The sequence below is a fragment of the Varanus komodoensis genome, unplaced genomic scaffold, assembly GCF_004798865.1.
Source record: "Varanus komodoensis strain SLA01 unplaced genomic scaffold, ASM479886v1 scaffold3, whole genome shotgun sequence".
Lineage (NCBI taxonomy): Eukaryota > Metazoa > Chordata > Lepidosauria > Squamata > Varanidae > Varanus > Varanus komodoensis.
Genome location: NW_025335761.1, coordinates 9,764,915 through 9,785,350, shown reverse-complemented (window position 1 = coordinate 9,785,350; position 20,436 = coordinate 9,764,915). Strand labels below are relative to the sequence as shown.

The 20,436-nt window shown below is 44.4% G+C and overlaps 1 protein-coding gene across 1 annotated transcript in view; it reads left to right on the top strand.

Annotated features, from left to right (window-relative positions):
* Nucleotides 1-206: 206 nt before the first annotated feature.
* The window catches only part of TP53I11 (tumor protein p53 inducible protein 11), a 64,854-nt gene continuing 44,624 nt past the window's right edge, over nucleotides 207-20,436 (top strand). The window contains exon 1 of the mRNA XM_044436684.1: nucleotides 207-384. The gene's annotated coding sequence lies outside the window, so the exon portion shown is untranslated. The remainder of the gene's footprint in view (nucleotides 385-20,436) is intronic.

Here is a 20,436-nt window from a genome sequence, read left to right as displayed (position 1 = left end):
GCTCTGCAGAACCTCTGGCGGCCGGCAGGTGTCGCTCCTGCAGCTGAGCAGCGCGGCGAGGGGGCGGCCAGCGCCAACCGAGCCGCCTGCGGTGCGCGTCTTTAGGGTGGCGTTTCGCCCTCCCGTATCCCTGAGATTGATTGTATATGCTAATTTGGAGGCGGGGCATAGGCAGGGTTGCTCTTCCTTTACGATAACCGCTCAGGTTGTACGGAGGTGCTGATCTCGGCGGCGCGTCAATTTCTGGCGGAGGTTCTTCAGGGACCCCCAAGATGTGACGAGAGCCCCAGTCTGGCCGGCTGGGTGGATTATTACGCTTTGTTTGGGTAGTCTTGCTCCTTAACCGAGTGAGCGGGTCCTCCTGGCGGAACATGCTTTAAGACTGTAAGTTTAATTTCGGCATATTTACTTTGGTAGCGTCTCTCGCTCTTTCTCTGCTTTGCGATTCCCAGCCTGGAATTGCTCTGTCTCCTCAGCCATCTCTCGGGGTTCTTGCTAGCGAATGCCCGGCTCCCTGAAAGCGACTTTCTGAGGCGGGGGCTGCCAGGGCCGCCGGGGTCCAAGAGGGGCAGCTCGGGTATGTGGAAGGAGCTGACGTGTCACGCTTCGAGCGAAGCGTGCCTACTTAGAAGTAAACGCAGCCGAGATCAATGGGGCTGACATGTGAGTAAATGACATCATTAGGACAACTCCCATTATTCCTAGCTAGCATCGCCACGCTGTCTGGGGATGATGGGGCCTGTAGTTGCACATCTGGAGCGAGCTAGGCAGAGGAGGGCTGTTCTAACCCTCCTTTTAACAGGCGCTGGCACATATATACCCAACCAGCACTGGCATGGACTTTCTGGAGTTCGGATGGCAAAAAGCAGAACCGCGAGTGTCAGATTATTTTGGGGAGTGGGGCGGAGAGGGAACCTATTTCCTGTTGAGAGATTTATGAGAGGGATGGAGAGCAAACAAGCAAGCAACCGGGGCAGCCCATCCACCGCTTGTAACCGCAAATATTTCTTGACACTTCTTTCCTTAAAAGCAACGGGAAAAAATCTTGTCGGCTGCATAAAGAAATGCTGCAGAAATTGCTCACAAGTGCTTTGCAATGTTTTAACTGATTCCAGGGAAGCAATAATGCTGCTTTGAGTTTAGGGGGTGGGGTGGGGTGGGGTGGGGTGATGTGCGCAGAAGGATTCCTCGCAGCAGCAAGAACGACCAGGCAGCGAGTGAGCATCCCGACGGATCTCTCTCGCACGGGTGTTCAGCGACTGGGGGCGGGCCGGGGCAGGGAAACAGGATTTGTGTGTGGGCTTCTGAACTGACATGCCCTACCCCGGACTTCCCCTAATTTCAGCCACGTTACGCCTCCCACAGCCTTTCAAAAAGCACGGGCTGGGAGGGGGGGCCGCTGAAGGGGGCCCCGCCCCTTTAATTTGAGCACCGCATGTGTGGAAGCCCGTCCCCGAATACACGTTATTTCATGCCGCTTTCCTTTATACAGCAGGGAAGGGGCATCCTAATCGTGCGAGGGACTGAAGAAACAGCTTGGAAGGGGGCGGGGAGGCGGGATTCCTTTGTCTGCTTCCTGCTTTCCTCTTTGTGCTTTCGCCGGACTGCCGATAGGAACAGCAGCAGCACTGCAGGGCGAGATCTCCGACTTGCTGCTCTCCGCGCACACACCCATATGCCTGAGGCTGAATTTTAATAGCTGTACTGCTCGGGATGCTTCTCTGTGGAGCATTGCAGGATTCAGCTCTTCGGGCTTAATTCTCTTTCCCTCATCCAAGGAATAATCTCTCTGCTTCCTCTGTCTTTTCTCCAACCTGGTGCCCGCCAGGTGTGTCAGGGTGCAACTTCCAGAACTGCCAGAATGGCCATTGACTGGGAGTTATAATTCCACACATCTGGAGGGCACCAGGTTGGGGAAGGCTGCTCTGCCACCTACCACCTGGCAAGGTGCTTTTGATTCTCCCGTTGCAAAGTTTCTCTCAGTGCCAGGCGAGGAAGGGGAAGCCCTTACTTGACCAAGGCATTGTGCATCATCCTTAGGAGAAGGAAAGCAGGTGTGGCCTTTGTTGGCACGGTTTTGTTTGTGTGGCAATTGACACATTTCCTCTGCCCTCTTTCTTTCTTTCTTTCTTTCTTTCTTTCTTTCTTTCTATTCTTCAGCTTCTATTGGTGGATCACTCTAACACTGCTTTTTTTCTCTTTGTCTGGTGATGAGTTGCACACAGGAAGAAAACAAATATCTCCCAAACTATAGTTGTCAGAGAAGCATGTGAAATGGTAGCATTGGCCAGAGCGAGGTAGAATGCAGTTCACCTTTTGCTCTGCAATGATCTCTATATAACTCAGGCTCCCTGTCAGCAATGTAGTGGTAGTGATACTGTCCTACCTTGCAGGGAGGTGGCACATATGTGGCTGCCGAAATGTTGTTGGCCTCTCACCAGCCACTCCATCAGCTGGGGCGGGCATGGCGAATGGTGAATGATACAGGGTTGTCATTCAGCAGCATCTGGGGAGGGCCACACTCTGCATCCATGTTGTAAGAAATGATGATGAAACTCAGGAGCAGAATACCTTTCTGTTTGGTTGCAGGCCATGTGCCTTTGGGGAAGACCTGTTTGAGGGGCTGAATGCTGGTGGTGAGTGGGGATGGCACAACCTGTGGGTCGGAGCCAGCTCTCCTCTCTCTTGCCATCCTCTTGTCCCATTCTCTTTATCTTGGCTCCAGCAGGCTATTGGGAAAAGGGATATTGCTCTCACCAGGGTCATTCGCAGAGGGCTTACCTCTACGACTTCCATCATTTTGTCAGTTTTGCCCCCACACACAATTAAAAAAAAAAATAGTGTTCTTTTCTCCTGGGCTCTTCCCACCCAGAAATGAAAATCCAAAGACCACATTCCTTTGGGCGGCAAATTTCCCACTCCTGTTGTAAGTGAACATATGAGCTATTAACAATACCTCTACTGAGAGCAGTATACAAGATACAAAGTCCAGGCAGATTATTGTACAATATATGGATTCTTCACAGACAGCACTTTTAATACTATATGTTTACAATCATTGAGTTCCTTTCTCCAAAAACGTTCACCTGGTGTCTCGCAAAAATTAAGGAGATATGTCTAGGATCCAGTTTTGAAGCTACCTAAAAGCAACTAATCCTAAATGCATGTGAGGAAGAAATAGTCCTCCCTAAGAAATTCAGCAGGAGGTGTGGCACCTTCCATCACTGGGGCAACCACAGCAAGTGCCTTGGTCCTGTTAGATGATGGTCCTACTGTCCTAGAAGACAGAACCTGGAGCAAAACGTCGTGGGCAGATCTGAAAAGTCCTTGTGTGCGCATGCAAGCGTGCATGCGTGGGACTGGCCGTATGATAAAAGGTTCCACCTGGGTCCTTACAGCCCTGATCATTTCGCACTTTATCCATTTTATTTTTTATGTAAAGCATTTCATTCTGCTTTTAAACCTAAAAAGGATTTCAGAGAATCTTAAATATCAAAAACAATCAATCTCATTCCTGCCTCCTAGATTACTGACTTGCAGGGTCTGGAAATGAACTAGTAACCTTACTGTGATTTTTCAGAACAGACATATTGCTGTCTGGACAGGCAGGGGACTATAGTTCATGCACGTTGCTGTAAACAGGGGCTACCCACAACAACATGCACATGGTAGGCATGTCATGAGTGGAGCTGGCTGGAGCTGGGGGTCAGACTAGATGGCCCTGGAGGTCCCTTCTGACTTGCTGTTTCTGTGTTTCTGTCTGGCTAACTGCATGTTTACAGGAGTCCACTAGGGCAGGAATGACACTGTCTTGAACAGCAGCTAGCTTCCCCTCCTCCTGTATCTAATGCATTTAATCTCTCACCAGTTTATGCTCAATTTTCAAGAATACTTTCTTCTCCTTTCTGCCCTGTTTTGGTACACAATGATAAAAGATTTACCTTGGCTGAGGTTCTGCAGCCCATGCTAGAGTCCCGATCAGGAACCGTCCCCCCAGATTTATTGATTGAATTTAAATAAGCAATTGCATTAGTGATATCTTTAAAATCAACTTGCAGGTTGATGCACCTGTTGGGTCTGCAAGTGAGAACATACTTTTGCTTCATCTCTTTTGTAGGAAATGCCCTTCTAGCCAAAGGTTAGTTCAATGGACCAGAGGGGGAAGAAGAATCACATACTGACATGCAAGGACTTCTTAATATGGGGGCACCCTAAGGCATTTTGTTGCCTGAGATCGGACCACTGAACCTTATTTCGGCACTGGCTATGAGCACACATTCTTCACCACACCTCACGGCAGCAGGCTAGTGTGAGGATTCATTACAGGCCGTGTTTGTGTGCTGCTCTGTTTTCGAACACCTTATTCTGTCTCTCAGTCACTGCTCTCCCTGGCGCCTGCTTGCTGTCTACAGAAACTACCAGCTGCAGCGTAGTGGTGGTGCCAGCACGTGTCCCATGTGCAGAGCAGCGATTCCTGCTGGTGTGCGGCTGCCCCTGTGGCAGCTTCCTTGGTCGGTGGCCTCCCCACGGCAGTATCCACAGCACGTGAGTGGAGGACAAATTCCCACTCAGGAACAAGCAGGCTTTAGCAGCACCGACACCCAACTCTGAAGAAGTTGGGAGGAGCTGGTCAGGAAGGGGAAGGCTGGCTTAAGGCATGAGAGAGACCACAGAGCCATTTGTATGTCTCAGGCAGAATGCTGTTCTCAGTGGATCTGAACAAATTAGGGCATAAGAGTTAGTTTCTGGCACAGAATTGCAAAGGAAAGATGTTGCCTGTACCTGAGTGATAAAAATAGCTGGTAATTCTGATGCTGGAGACGTCCACTAGGAAAACTTTCTGCAATACTGATTTAGAGGCATGATGCAAAATTGGATGGGTAGAAAGGCTTTGTGCTGGACTGGATGGAATAAGGGGTACATGACACAGGAGAAAGAGAATGAAATCTTTACCACAGTATGATCTCTCTGTTTGCCGTCCATTTGGAGGCTGGGGATTATGAGGGCAAAGACGTGGTCGGTGACTTAAAAATGCAGTCCCAGGGATGGTTTCATTTATAGACACTCTTCAGGAAAGTTGTTTCCTGGTTTGCCTTTTGCTACCTTCTTAAGTTCAGTTCACACAGACTTGTATGGGAAACAAGGAGGTATCCTGTTCACTTAATGTTTGGCCAGTTCAATGGTTACCCATAAATAAATACATCTATATACTTTTTCCCCTTTTTCTTGGCATAGAAAGTTGACTGTGCCCTGAAACCCAGTGAAAGCATGTGTCTCTCCTAAGGACAAGGGCCTTCAGTCTTTGGGGATCACCAGATGCATAAGGATTTTTGGAAATAAAAGAAGGAAACATAACTTTGCATTATAACCTGATATTCTTTTTTTTTTTTTAATCCCCAGGTGTTTCTATGTAGGGAATTTTAGAAAGCAAACATTTGTAATGGGGGTGGGAGAAGTTTAATGCTCCCTTCCTGATGTGCAGTTCTCCTGAACTGAATTGCAGTGTGCACGCTTACTGAACTCTAGAATAAATAAAGTGTCAGTTGTGTGCTGTGCAATTATATCAATGTGTGGTTTGATCTGCTGTGTGAACAAGAGACAGAGTTCTGTATCCTACAGAAAGTTAACTTCTAGAGTCTTACGTGTGCAGCAATTTCAAGAAAGTGACTCAAGGAAACTTAAGTAATAATGAATATGGCTGAATACCCTAAGAGAGGAGGCAGGGGCTCTGAAACAGCTGTCTGATGAAGTAGCCATCGGCATTTTGATAAACAGTAATAGTTGAAAGATGAACTATGATCAACTTTCTCCCTGCCTTCACCCTACCCCCATGCACAAGCTAGATCTACTCCCTCTCCTGCATCTGAAAGGATATATCTGTCTGTACACACTTTGTGAGTTGATTCAGTTTTAGTCTGAACTCTAAAATGGGCTGGCTTATATGAATGACATGTTATGAGGTTTCGGCTTTTCTAACATTGCTATTTGGCACCATTCCTTGTAGGGATGCTGGAAACCTTAGCAGACAGAGAGCTCCAAAAAGGCATTTCTCGGCCCGCCCCACCATACTTCAGTCTGCAGCTATGCTGAAGCAGATTTATATGCAATAGTCAATGCCAATGTTTTGTCAACAGAGTTACCAGCAGTTCAAAGGAGCTAATGTTAAGAGTGGAAAATTATAGAATGTGGATGCCTTTTTTACATTTCTGCATCTCCCAATTTCCCAAGCCAATCACAACAATTAAAATACAATATAAAGTTCTAAGGAAAAGCAAAAAAAAAAAAAAAGACGTAGCATACCTAGCATTACAGTTAAGGTACTGAAAATACTGTTAAAATATACTGGCAGATTTAAAGGACAGAAACGGAAAGGATAAAATGCCTGGGAAAATAAGAAGGCCTTCATCACATGCTGAAAATACACCATAGGCACCATGGTGACCCTCTCTTGGAATTTCATTTCGTACCCTGAAAGGCACAGCGGAAAAGGGCCATTGAACTTCTCTTGCTTTATCTTCTGGGGCAACTGCTTTTCAGTATTGGCATCTGTTTTCTAATTAGCTAATGGAATGGATGCCTGGGCCATCATGGAGCCGGAACTCACCTCAGTAGCATCCAGGTGCACAGAAAGAAAAAGCCAGAGTCTCTGCGGAGCCCGTTTTCTGGTTTCCTAAAGCTCTTGGGATCTTCCTTCCTTTGCTCTTGCAGAGTGGGAGGTAAAAGTCCTTTATCCTTTTCAAATGCTGCCAGTCTAGCTAAAGTCTCTGACATATCTGCCCCTCATACTCTAAAGAAGAAATCGCCACTTGGCAAGTACATGCCACTGGGTTTGTAGAGGCATGGCCCTGGTCGGCCTTTCCTAGAAGGCCATGCAGCCTTGTAGACCAGGACTGGCTGTACCCCCATTTTACTAGAAGGAAAAGGGCAAATATGCAATGCTGATGGTACCAGCTATGGCCTGGCCCCACAAAAATCATACCAGATTAAATCACTGGAGCCACCAGACCAGACTAAATCACTCCTAGGGTTAATAGGATGAAATCTGTAGGCTTGACTAGGCCACAAAAATCTGGTGCTTTTGGCCAACAGCAGTCAAGGAGGGAGCTAAATAGCTCAAGATCCCCAACAGATGAGACAGAAAGGAATAGACCTCAAGACCCAAACCAGGGTATGTAGTCAGGCTGTGTAAAACCACACTGTCTCTTTGCAACTTGGGGTAAGAAGAAGGCCATCCCGGACCAGGTCCTTGGCAAAATGGCCACCCAACTGACAGGCCTCCCCTCCTTCTCCTAGGAAAAAAGTGCAAGACAGAACCTTCAGTAGAGCTGGAAGAAAGGTCACCCCTTGGCCAAGAACAAGCAGGCAGGGGGACAACACTCCAACCAACTGAGCTCAGCTGCTCAGCAAAGAGATTGTACTGCAGCCAAGCAGAGCTGCCTCCTTGGATCCCAACAGCAGGATATCTTAGTTGGCCCTTGGAGTCTTGGGCGTCAGTTTCAGCCTAGTCCACACACAACTGTTTTGCTGGGTGGGTATCTGTGCCTTTTGCATCGTTTTGTTTAAGAAGCTCAAGCGGATATGCAAGGATGACTTCTACCGAAGCTTGAGGCACACTAGACTCAAGGGTTTAAAACTCTAGTTGGTCACAAAGATCATTGGAATACCTTTAGGTCCAATGGTAAAGAATTAAGATTTTTCCATATTGCACTGTTTAAAACTCTACAAAATGGTTTTATTGACTCCTCCTTGCAATATTTACTGATGGCTTTGTTAGAATTGTGTTCTCTGATGCTCCTGCCAAAAGGATTCAGGTGCAATCAGCTGGTATATTTGAAGCCCTCCCTCTGTATAGATAAGTCCATATGGGAAAAAGACTTCAGTGCTGAGTGTTTGGATTATATTTGGGGCTTGAAGCCAAGTGTAGTAGAATGCTGAGCTTTGCAGCCTAGGAATTGTGGTTTTTAAAAGTTTCTCCCGCTTGTCTTTTTTAAAGTATAGGTCTATGATACATCCTTCTCACAAACAGAGGATAAGGCTAATGATGACTATTAGTCACTGTGGTTATATTAGTTATCTATAATTAATTACCCTGGTATTGGAAGCAGATCAATTTCTAGGGAACACCTGCAGGAGGGTGCTGTTGAACTGATGCCCATCCTGTGGGCTTCCCATAGGCATCTGGCTGAGAATTATGGGAACATAATGTTGGACTTTGACTGATCCAGTACAGTGCTTATGTTCTTCGTATGAAAGATTAGCAGTAATACAAGGTTGGATTTTCCAGCAATCCCTGAGAACAGTTTCTTAGGGGAGCTGCTTTCTTAGCTGTCTTCAACTCAGTAACCATCAACTGTTTGTTTAAATGTCATGTTTAATTGGATTACAAGACTCTTAGGACGACTGACAGCCCATAAACCTTGTATCATGGTTTGTTGGCTGATGACAAAAAGGTGAATGGTTATTGACCTAAGTCACACATTTGATAGATTTAAGCTACCAAACTGGGATAGGAAAATAAATGTTTACATCCAGTACGCATAGTTATCAGGCTTAGTTTTGGAGTACTGGATTTTTGTTTCTTTGGAGAAGGAAACTGCAATGAGTGCCTGCGAAACAGGCTCACAACACAACATTGAGTGAAACAGCACTCCCTAGTGAGGAGTTTTATCACATTCATCTTTTAGTAATCATGCATTTAACCTGCTTTCCTTCTGTCCTCAGCACTAGGCTGAATAGGGGTGGGCAGCTGCTAGAAAGGATCTCTGGGTGATTTACAGTGGATCAGCAAGGGTTTCTGACCTGAATGATTGAAGAAGAGCATCAAAAAATATCTCTCCTCTGCCCTGAACTATTCTGCCAACACAAGAAAACTGGAGAGAGCCAGACGTGGCTTTTTCCAGGGAAGGGCTGTAACCTCCATGCGTTTGTGGTATTTGGAACCAATTCCTGGACTCAGATTGTACACCATTTATGTCAGGCACCAGTTGGTAGATCTCACAAGTTTAGTAAAAACAAATAAACTGTGTAAGCCACATGCTTCCCCCACTGTGTATAAACGTTGCTTTATCCTCTTGTTTCATCAGCCATGTCTGCATGTGAATTATTCTTTCTATTGGATATTTTTGTTTTGTTTGGTGCATTTTTCCTCCTGTCTGTTTGGTGCCTCCACTTCCTTCCTGCTAAGCCTTAATTTAAGCAAATGTTTTCTGTACTCAAGCAGGACTAGTGGTGGTGATTCACAGGGATCAGCCTGCCAGTACTGGCCTGTCATGTTTTCATTGAAAACTCTGGCACTGAAGATAGGGCTGGCATCAAGGATAGGCATGGGTGGGCACCTGGGAAGGACCTGCATACCACCGCCAAGCACCTCCAGAAGCTCATCATTGCAGCCTGCCTGTTCAGTTGCCTCTCACTCTGCCTAGACAAGGGATTCACTACCTCTTTGACAGTGATAAAGAAGATGAAAGCAATTACAGCTGATAACAATTGTGGTGAGGAGAGAGTCTTACTGAGGGTGTGGATCTATTGTATGGGTCTTGATCAATGGTCCTCAGAAGCATGAACTGAGAGCTTGGTTAGCTTGAGGTGGTCTGAATCACAGGGGCAGAGATGAAGTGCAAGTCATGCTGTTCAAGGGAAAGAAAAGGCATGGAATGATAGAATCGGAAGGAGACATTTAGGCCATTGAGCCAGGCCCCTGCTCAGTGCAGGATTCCAATTTAAAGCATCCTTCACAGATGGCTGTCCAGTCTTTGCTTGAATGCTTGCAGCAATGGAGAGTCTTAAACCGTATGACCCAATAGAGAGAGGGTCTTATGAGACTAGTAAGCTATGTTCCAGTGACTGTCAAGAGAACAGTCAATTTTCAATGTCACACAATTTTTTTATACTGTAAAGCTGTCAAGTCTTACAAACACAGCATAATGCACTAGACCAGCTGAAGAACAGGAGGTCTCCAAGGAAATTCACAAGCCTCCAGGCAGTTGTATTGCTGTGTCTGCTTCTAGGAACCTTGGCTTCTAAGCAAGAACCGAATCAATGAACCATCACAGCCTTTGGGTGTATTGTGTCACTGAAGCTGCAATTCTATGATTGCACTCATACCAACACACTTGTATTCCTTGTTAGCCCATGTCTTCTTGCATTTCTCATTTATAGGGCCTTTCTCTCTGCCTCCCTATGGAATTGCATGCTAGGAGTGTGGAAACCTTGGAATTTTATATGAAGCAGGGGATGTTAACCTCTTTGTGCACTCTGATGGTTTCCCTGAAACACTCAGAAAATGCAGTAATTGGGTGCTTAATGGTATATCGGAAAACACCATCTTCTTTAGCTTCCAATCAGCCACTGGGAGGTATCCCAGTTAAGTATGTAAAAGCCCTGAAGCCTTCCTGGTGGTATAAGAGCAATAGCCTTCCTAGTGATATAATAGCAATTATCAGTACAGAGATTTTAAATAAACATGCATAGTAATACTGTAAAATAAAATACAGTTTGTAAGGAACATCTGGCATTCAAACTTAAGTTTCTATTTCAAAACTAGACTAAAATCCAGATTTTTGTTCCATAAAGAAATGGAGCACATACTTTGGGGCTTGTTTGTTCCTAGAAGCTAATAATACAATCCTATCAAGTTTGCTCAGTTGATAGTATTTTTCAGTTCAGTGAATTTCTTATCAAGTGTTCACAAGATTTCAACTTAAGTTTCCATGGGAGTTAATTGCACTCACTGTTCTAGTTTTCAAAGTTGTATTCAAAGGCAAAAGGTCATTCTGTTTTGCCTAATCAAACACATGTTGATGAAGAAAATAAAACATCTGTACACATGTGCATGCGGAAACGCCTACAAAGGACCCTATCCATTCCCAGGAGCCTGAAAGCAGATTTGAACATCTAGGTCCTTTAATACAGAAAGCCTCCGAACATGCTTAACGAGCACTGGTACAATGATGCAGGCGGCAAGCTTTCTGTTCTAAACAGCCAACCGAGTTGCAGGTAATTTCCACTGACCGCTTGATTCAGGCTCGCAGGTGCTGAGTGATTAAGTAGAGCAGGGATGCCAAATGAGCACATCCAGTCTATCTAGAGTTCCAGCCGTCCCTCCTGACTTCCCCAGATGGATGCATCCCAGAAGGAAAGCAAAGAGTGGATGGAGTTGTTTAAAACACTTTCATTTAAAGCTGCAGTTGATGTTTTATATCTGTAAGGGAAGCCAGATAACAAAACCTTCCCACCCTCACAACTATGCTAAAACATGCCAATGTAAACACAGGTATATAATTGGTTGACTTCTGCACACCTTATCCCCCTTCTGTCTCAAGCCATGTGTATCATTTCCCACAGTCCAGATGCAACTGTGGTTCTACTCTCTTGGGGAAAAGGGGCACGTGTCAAGATTCAGGAAAGTCTTAATTAGCAAAGGATTCATAATTAGGACGACTGGTGCCAAGAAGTAGTCATCTGCCAAGGATCCATGCCCAAGCACTGCCCCACTGACAAGGGTCTCCTGGAGTTGTCTCCTCTCCTCTTCCCTGCTGCATCCTGCTTGCTAACCTGCCTCCCTCTCTGGCCCAGAGAGTGATGCTGGTGAGAAGAAGGCACAGCAGCTGCCACTGCCTGATTGGGCACTGCCTCTCTGGCTGACAAGGAAGCAAGAAAGCAGGAGCAGCAATGAGAAAGAGGGTGAGGAGCATGGGCAGTGGAGGATGATGGTGGTGGGATGATGGACTCATGGAGAGAGGAGGCCCACGGGCCCTCCAGAGCCTTGAGCCAGCACTGGATTCACACAGAAGGCAAATCAGGGTGCCCGAATTTGAGAACTTAGGATGTGGCAAAGCTGTCCCAAATGATGCTTTCTAGATTTGCTGTTGATGATATATTGCTCGAGCTTTTAAGTGCATGGCAGCCAAAGCTCCATGCCTCCTATTTCCAAAGATAGCTGGCTAGTGTTTTCTTTGCAAAGCATTTAGGGGAAGATGATGGCAACTAAAATTATTATGAGAAATGCCTATCGACAGAAGGGAACCCAAGTGTTTTTCCTGTGGTCTGCTTTGGATCTTTGCCCGGTAGCTCAAGGGTAGCACTATATTTGGAAGAAGAATTTGATAAAAATCTAAGTGACGAGAAACAACCCATGATCTTAAACAACAACAGCAACCTGAACATGATCTACATTTTTAATGTATCTAGGCTGGGTACACTGGATGGATGAGGATGGTAATAGAATTCCAGACTTACTGCTTTCAAAATATCTTCTGGCGGTATTGGCAGCAGAAGGCACATAGACCATATGTTGGGTATGAATTATAATTCTGCTTGAGATTCTGTGTGATCCTTGAGTTTTCAGTGATAGTACCAGGACACAAACCTTTCCATGTCACGTTTTAAGGTCTTCACCCAACCTCTCCTTCAAGAAAAGATGCCAGGAAAATTAAATTAATGGTCTACCACACTGTCAACACTGCTTGCACTCCACCATCTTTGCTCCCGCCCCATAATATAATTTTAACTTTTTAAAACAGGCTCTTCAAGAGGACATGTAGCTAGAAGTTTGTTTAATCTCTATGTATAGGTAATCTTTATGAGAGTCTGCAGACTTTTAGCTTCTCTTCCTTTTCTGGAAGTCATTGTGTGCCCCTTCCCACTCTCGGATCTCTCTCTGCATCCCTGGGAATTGAGGCAGTGCAGTCATTCCCACCCCAGCTATCTTGTTGTCCCGAATGTTGTGTTGCCCAGCTACTCACCTGGCCAGCCTGCCCCCACCTGACCCCTTGGCTGGATGGGCACCCAGACTAGCAGGCCATCCTCCCACTCTTGCTCACTCCTGCGCATGCAGCTGCAGCTTCAGCCGTGTGCCCCGGCGGTGAGGCTCCCTCAAGCGGTCAGCTGAACTATTGTGAGCAATCAGCTGAGCTTTTGGGAAAGGTGGACAGGGACAAGCCACTGCTTCTTCAGACCTTTTTATTCAAACGTCATTTTAACTGTTAATAGTATTTATTTATTTTATTCTTTGGCCAGGGTGACTTATTTTCTATTGTTAATTTATATTATTTTAATTGATTTATGTTGTGAGCCGCCCCGAGGCTTCGGCGAATGGGGTGGCATAGAAATTCTCTAAATAAATAAATAATAAATAATAAAATAAGAAGATGGAGCAGCTGTACCCAATTGGCATGTTGGGAGTGAGAAAGATAGCTGCTCTTGGCACACATTCGCAAGGCCTGTTGGCTAGACTTCAGAGGAGGAGGAGGTGAAAGAGGAAAATCAGAGAAGTGGGCCAGGTTCAGACACCAAAATGAGAGAAGTGGAGATGCTTATCTTAAGAACAGACCCCCCCCCACCCCCAAGTGTGCAGGCAGTCCCTAGGAATAACTAAGATGAACATTATTATTATTATTATTATTATTATTATTACTACTACTACTACTACTACTACTACTACATTTCTATTTAAGTGGGATGGGGCTTGGAACAGGGTACTTGGTTTGAAATAGGTGAGGCAGGAAGGGCTCTTCACTCCATGACATGACATTGGCCGGGATGGACAGCCCAGTTAGAGAATCACCATACACAGAAGAGGCATGCTGGCTGCTCCTGAAGGGACAGGGCCTAGGCATGCTCATAAGGAGTGTTCTTGAAGGTGAACACTAGATTGGGTTCAACAAACTGCTCTATGCAGGCTTAGATTCATTCTGGGGTCTTGTGCTTCTGGAAAACACTTTGGTCAGTAAGAAACCTTTTCAAGAAAGCTCTGTGGCTTTGAATGTGTGACCTTGAGCAAGGTTGCTCTAGAGAGCCCTGTCCGCCTCTCTCTTGCTGTACTGAATGCTACATTGAGACAGCATCCAGTGAGCTCACCTGCTGGAGGTGGCAGGAAAGCAGTGCTGGACCCCCTTGGTAGGGGTGGAAGAGGAGTAACTCAATTTGCTCCCTTTCCTGCTCAGCTGCCAGAGGTGGTACATGAGCCTACATGATAGTAGAGCTGACCGAGAATGTGGTATGTGGATCCTGAGATGTCTTCACATTTGTTGTGATAATAGAAAGCACTGAGGTCTGAAGTGTGTTGCCCAGAGCAGAGAGGCTAAGAGTGGACTGCAAGCTGGACAGGAAGCTTATTCCTCCTCTAAGCATGTTCTTGCAAGAAGAGAATGCTAAATACTACCAAAGAAGTTTTTGCAACATTCAAGCTATAATGAAAGAAATAAAATATATATTGACATCCAGTGAAATCTTGAAGGTAAAAAAGAAGGGACATGATTACAGTCCAGTTCCCTGTGCAGAATGGATATTGTATATTTCTAGTAAGTCAAACTCAAAAGAACTGAAAGATTGTTTTCTCGTCCTTTGGTCTGTAGATAAGTCTTGGTATATTTCAGTTTGATTTGGCTTTGGTAGTGTGCAGTTCATTTCAGTTCAGCATTGTTGAACAACACAGTTTTCTTCAAAAGTTAGGGTATATTTGTACTACGAAGTTCTATCATTTTTGACAGTTAACTGTCATTGCTTTCCCAGAGTAGTTTGACTAAGTGAAAATCTGAGACATTCCTAGTTGTCCTCACAGAACTACAGTTCCCAAGTTCCTTTTAGAGACAAAATGCAACAGGCTCGATATGGCTCTTGCTTTCAGCCAATGGTGTTTTGCTGCTAAAACTGACTGAATGGACTAAAAACGTCATAAAATGTTCAGAGCTACTGCTTAATTTTACTCTGCAGACACTGGTGCTAGCAAGGGTCCTTCACTGATATTGTGGCAAGTATCATTGAGGGTTTCCTATATTTTGATAAATTTGGTAAATGGTGCCAATTCCTGACACAATTCAAAAGTTCAAGTGACATGTTTAGGTGTCTTGCCAAGCCTCCTTTGATTGCTGCCCCTTTTTACCTGCAATTTTTTTGAGCCCCAGAAAGCAGAATTGGGTGTTCTTTGGGGTTTTTCAGCCCCAGAAAATTGTGCATGGTATCTATATTTTTAATTTTTATTTTTTTCTCAATGTTTCCTAAGTGTCAAGGAACACACTTAACAGGCATCCACTGTGCACTGACTTGCCTTGCCAATTTCCCTGCCTGTTTCACCTGCTAAAGAGAGTAGCAAACTGCAATAGGAAACAGATTGACTAGATAAGACTGAATAATACAGACAAATTTGTGCACAGTTGCAAGCTATCTAGCCATCAATTTAAGAGCACTGGTAAAGGGAGAAAATAGCAGAAGAAGGTGCTCCCAAAGGGTTAGGAGGAGAAAATGATTCTTGTCAATGGGATTCTCTCCATTTTAAGCATTGCAATGACAGTTGTCAGTGTCCTCCATCTTTTCAACACTTCCTCAAGTTTCTGACCACTCCAGAAAGGGGAGATACTAAACCTTTCCTATAGCTCCTTTTTGGAGAGCATACTGCTGCAGTTCCTGATAGTTCTGAAAAAAACCCCCTGCAGAAATATATGCAAATGGAATGGATGAGGGCCAACAAACTGAAACTCAATCCAGACAAGACGGAGGTCCTGTTGGTTGGCAGATCGGGCTTCGGAGAGGGTGGACTTGACCTGGTCCTGAATGGTGCAACATTCCCTCTTAGGGACAAGGTCCGCAGCTTGGGAGTGCTCCTCGACCCGGAGCTTTCTTTGGAAGCTCAGGTGACAGCGGTGGCGAGGAGCGCCTTCCTTCAGCTTCGGCTGATTAATCAGCTGCGCCCCTACCTGGAGTGCGACTGCCTGGCGACAGTGACACACGCGCTGGTGACTTCCTGCCTAGACTTCTGTAACGCGCTTTACATGGGGCTTCCCCTGAAGACGGTCCGAACACTTCAATTGGTGCAAAATAGAGCTGCCAGGTTGCTGACGGGGACGGGGCGTTATGCTCACATGACTCCAGTCCTCCGTCAGCTTCACTGGCTTCCCATTGAAGCCCAGGCCCAATTCAAGGTGTTGATTATGACCTATAAAGCCCTAAACGGCTTGGGTCCTGGCTACCTGAGCGAGCGCTTACGTCCGTATATGCCCGACTGCCCTTTGAGATCTGCGGGAGAGTCCCTTCTCCAGGAACCCTCCATGAAAGAAATTAGGAGAGTAAGTACTCGGAGGAGGGCTTTCTCTGCAGTGGCGCCCAACCTATGGAATTCACTCCCCAAAGAGGTCCGCCTGGCACCATCGTTACTGGTTTTTCAGTGCCAGGTAAAGACCTTTTTATTTAAACATCATTTTAATTGTTAAAATATATGATCTGGCCAGGGCAACTTTCTTCTTCTTCGCTTTTCTCCTCCTATATTATTTATTTACTTATTTTATACTGATAATTTTAATTTTATATTATTATGTTCATAACTCAGTGTATTTTTTGTATTTTTGTATTTAATGGTAATTTATTATGTTCTATTGTATTTCAATGTATTTTATTGTGTTGTAAGCCGCCCCGAGGCTTCGGCAAGGGCCGGCATAGAAATGTTTAATAATAATAATAATAATAATAATAATAATAATAAATGTAGTGGCTGGGAAGTAAATACAGTGCAATTTTGCACACATGTAAGATTTGGGTGGTAACCCAGTAACTGAGTCTTGAATACTTGTTTACAAATACTTGTTTACAAATTTCCCCACCATTTACTTCCTAGACCTTACATTTACACAACTCTTCTGAAATGGAGATTCATGTAGGGTCTGCTGTGATACTTTTTGGATCCAAATAAATACCTTTTTGGTTTTCTAGTTTTCCTGTACTGCTCTTGTTGCTGTGTGTGTATTCAACTTCCACTCTTTTCCTCCAGCTTAGACTTCCCCAGTCTGGTGCCTTTCAGATGTTTTATGTTTCAGACCCCATCAGCCCTGGGAACATGCTGGGAAGAACCATGCCCAAATCCCTGTTAATTCATCCACTAAACTTGCTGAGTGACCAGTCCCTATTTTGGACCAGTCTCTATTTTTTAAGCTAATCCACCTTGTAGCTTTGTTATATGGATTTTTTTTTTGAGGGGGGAGGATGGGGGGGAGGGAGGAACCTCATTTGTGTGTATGAATTTCTGACAGGAAAAAAGCAATTTTAAAAACACAGCAAAAATGTAAGTCTCTTGAAATCATTTTTATGGAAGGGCAATATGATGATTCTTGCAAAGTATTTCTGGCTCTGTATTTAAGGTGTAGCATGCAAATTGGAACTGGGCAATTGGAAGATGGCCCTTCTTCCGTTTCCCTGGACTTCATCCTGTGATATGTGAGTGGATTTCATGCTCCCTTCCCCTCTGCACAAACCCAGAACTTGCTCTGGAAGACCTTCTGTCTTCCTGGAGCAAATCTGAAGGTACACCTGTAATTGCAGCAGAGAGGAAGTGTAGGTTCTGCTGTTTTCATGAAATGGTTTTAAATCTTCAGATATGGAGAAACCTTTTAAGCAGGGTAGGAAAGGCACAGTGTCCAGCATCTGAAAAACCCTTCTAAATCAGACAGCAAATGCCCGATGGTGGATCTAAAAAACTCTCTCTTCATGAGCGGGAAACTCAAACAAAATATCTGCATGACATCCGCAAATTAATTGATCACAAAAAAATGTGTTTCACAAGGAATGTGACCCTGACATATAGTCAGTGGGACATGCAAATAACACCAAATAAAAGCAAAGTCCACTTTGTGTAACAATTGCTGGGCATTATTTTGGACTTGAAGTGTTGGGTTCTTTGAACAGAGAGAAAAGAGCATTTCACAGGTGAACTGAGAAGATGTGCTTGTTAGCACAAGGGCAAATTTTGCTGCACTGTCACGAAAGCATACTTCACTTATAGCAAGGTTTAATAGCTTTTGTAGCACATAAATGGCATCCTGAGAAGAGATATCTCTATCTTCTTGAACAGTTTAAAGTTAACGTCAAATGTTATTTATATAGTTGATGTCAATTGTTATAGTTGATGTTATTTGCACTTATTTAGTTCAATCCCCTTCAAAACAGTCCATTCTCTACTAAATTGGCTGCTTACTTATAGGCAAAGAAAAGGCAATCAGAAAAGAAGACACAGATTGCAATAAAATAGGTGTGCATGATAGCCTATTTTGTATCAATGACAATTCAGAAATGATTACTCTAGTTTAGACTTATAATACATCTCATACAAATGGGGAAAACTGTTGCTGAATGACGTATGTTTCTGTCCAGTCTGCTGTTCAGGTGCTGATCTGAAGTGTATTTTATTTACATTATTTTGTTTATTAAATTTGTTTAAAGGCCACCCATCAGCATCCACACTGTCTGAAGCTGAAGGCATGTTCAGGTCCCCTGCTCTCTTTTCTTAAGGCTCTTTAAAGGAAACTTAGACCCAACAGCTTTCCCTCTGAAAGGCCACCTTACTGCCACAGCACCAAAGTCAGCTGCTATAAGGGCAATATGAAAAAAAATTAGGTGCTTTACGAATAATAGGCATTAGCATTCTAATAGCTTGTACTGCAAGAACATACCATGTTAGCCCTTTACAGACATTGTAACTGCAAAGAGGAGCAATGATGTGGTTTGCACATAACAGTGACCCATGGTTTATTTAACCTATCAGTTGCTGAATTCTAGGTTGCCATGATGTGGGAAGCCAACCATGCCAACAAATTCTGTTTTGCTAACCTGGAGCAATGCAGAAGAAGAGTCCATGTTTTGTTGTTGGATTGTGAGCTCTGGGGTACTTTAAGCCATGAGTTGTTGTTGCATCAAAACCCAAAACCATGGAGTCGTTGCATCAAATCCCAGAACCCAGGGTACAGTGGTGCTGGACAAGAGCAGTAAAAGAGACAGACAGTCAGACAGCAGCTGTACATGCCCACAAAGACATTTGAGGGAACAAAGAGGGAGTGGATGGAAGAGGAAAGAAACAAATCACAGTTTGAGGGCAGGGAAAAACACTGTTTGTTCAATCATCTGCTCGGCAAACCCTGGGTAGAGCAAAAACCATGGGTTAACCAGGAGTTAAATAAACTGTGGGTTAGGCTTATGGGTAAACCAGGTCAGTGTATGGAGTTTGGGGGAATAACTTGCTGTTACTTGCTCCTCCCTCTACCCATAGATGCAAAGCTCTATGATAAATGGTCTACAACCATATGTCAACATAACATGAGGAGTCATTTGCTTCTCTCAGGCAAAGGACTCCTGTGTCAGTGTCCCCTCCTAACCTGTTTTAAATTGTCATTCCAAGCTGGTGTGGAAGCATCTCAGGCACCCTCTTTGAAACCAAGCATACTTGTATGCTATTACTTGCTCATCGTAGGAATATTTGTCTAATTCTACACAGTGTTTTTTTTTTAAGTTAGACATGTTCTTCTACAGACACTAGACCCAAGTAATAACTTCTGAAACAGTTTCATTCCTTACCCCACTCCTTATCTCATTCCTTACCCCACTTCCTAATCACCTTGACTTTTAAACACTACTTCACCTGCCTCTCCCTTCTGCACCTCACCCTCCTCTCTGACTGCCATCTGGTTTAGCTCCCACACCAATCCATACATTCTTGTCATCCCACAGAGCTTTATTACTTCTACTTGTGTCTTTTTTCCCTATTCAAGCAAGGGGATCCTACACCTAAAACTAATAATAAGTTGTCTCGAATAAGATTGTTACCATAGAAACCGTGATGGGATCATGAAGATGCGAAGACAACTCCACAATCTAGGGACAGGGTGCACGTGAACTGTGTAGCTCTCTGGAGGGGAGGAAGGCTGAATCAGCATCTCTAAGTCTGATGGGGGGGCATGTCCTTTTCTGGACCTCAATGTTGTTCTTGGTCTCTACAGAAAGTTCAGCACTTCTTTGAGACCATGGAAAACATGTTCCAGTGTTTGCAGTAAGCTATCAGTAACTGGCTATGGGGCTGTAACTGACAACAAAGGATGGTGTTTGACATCACCGAGCAATTTATCAGTGACAGGGCCATCATGTGGTAGAAGTTTAAATTGACTTGATGGCTTCACTCCCTTCTTTTGTTCCCTGCATTACCATCATCCAGATAATTTTTGTTGCAGCTCAGCCATTATATGGGCAATAGTTAGAGCCAGGGTCAGGTAGCAGCCAGAAACACTAACTCAGGACTAAGAAGAACCATGTTCTAATCACCATTCTTCCATAAAGAATAAAGCTCAATGGGTGACTTTGCTCCTCTCCCCATGGGCTCCTTGCAAGCGGAACGAAGTGGGATATAAATGTAATAAACACACAATTATTTTGTAATCTTAATGTTTTATTTAGATACATGCAAGAGTTCATGCACTAAACCACATGAACCAAGAGATAATTGCGAGCCAACTATAGCTAGGAATCAGATAGTGTTATCCAAAAAAATTACTCCCCTGCATAATTTCTAATTTGCTATCCTCTCTATCTTGTGGCTTGTCTTGTTTATTTTAGTTTAGTTCTCTTAAAGGCCCAGGCTGCCTGATTCTCATTGATAACACTGTCAGCTTCAATCAAGTGGATTGA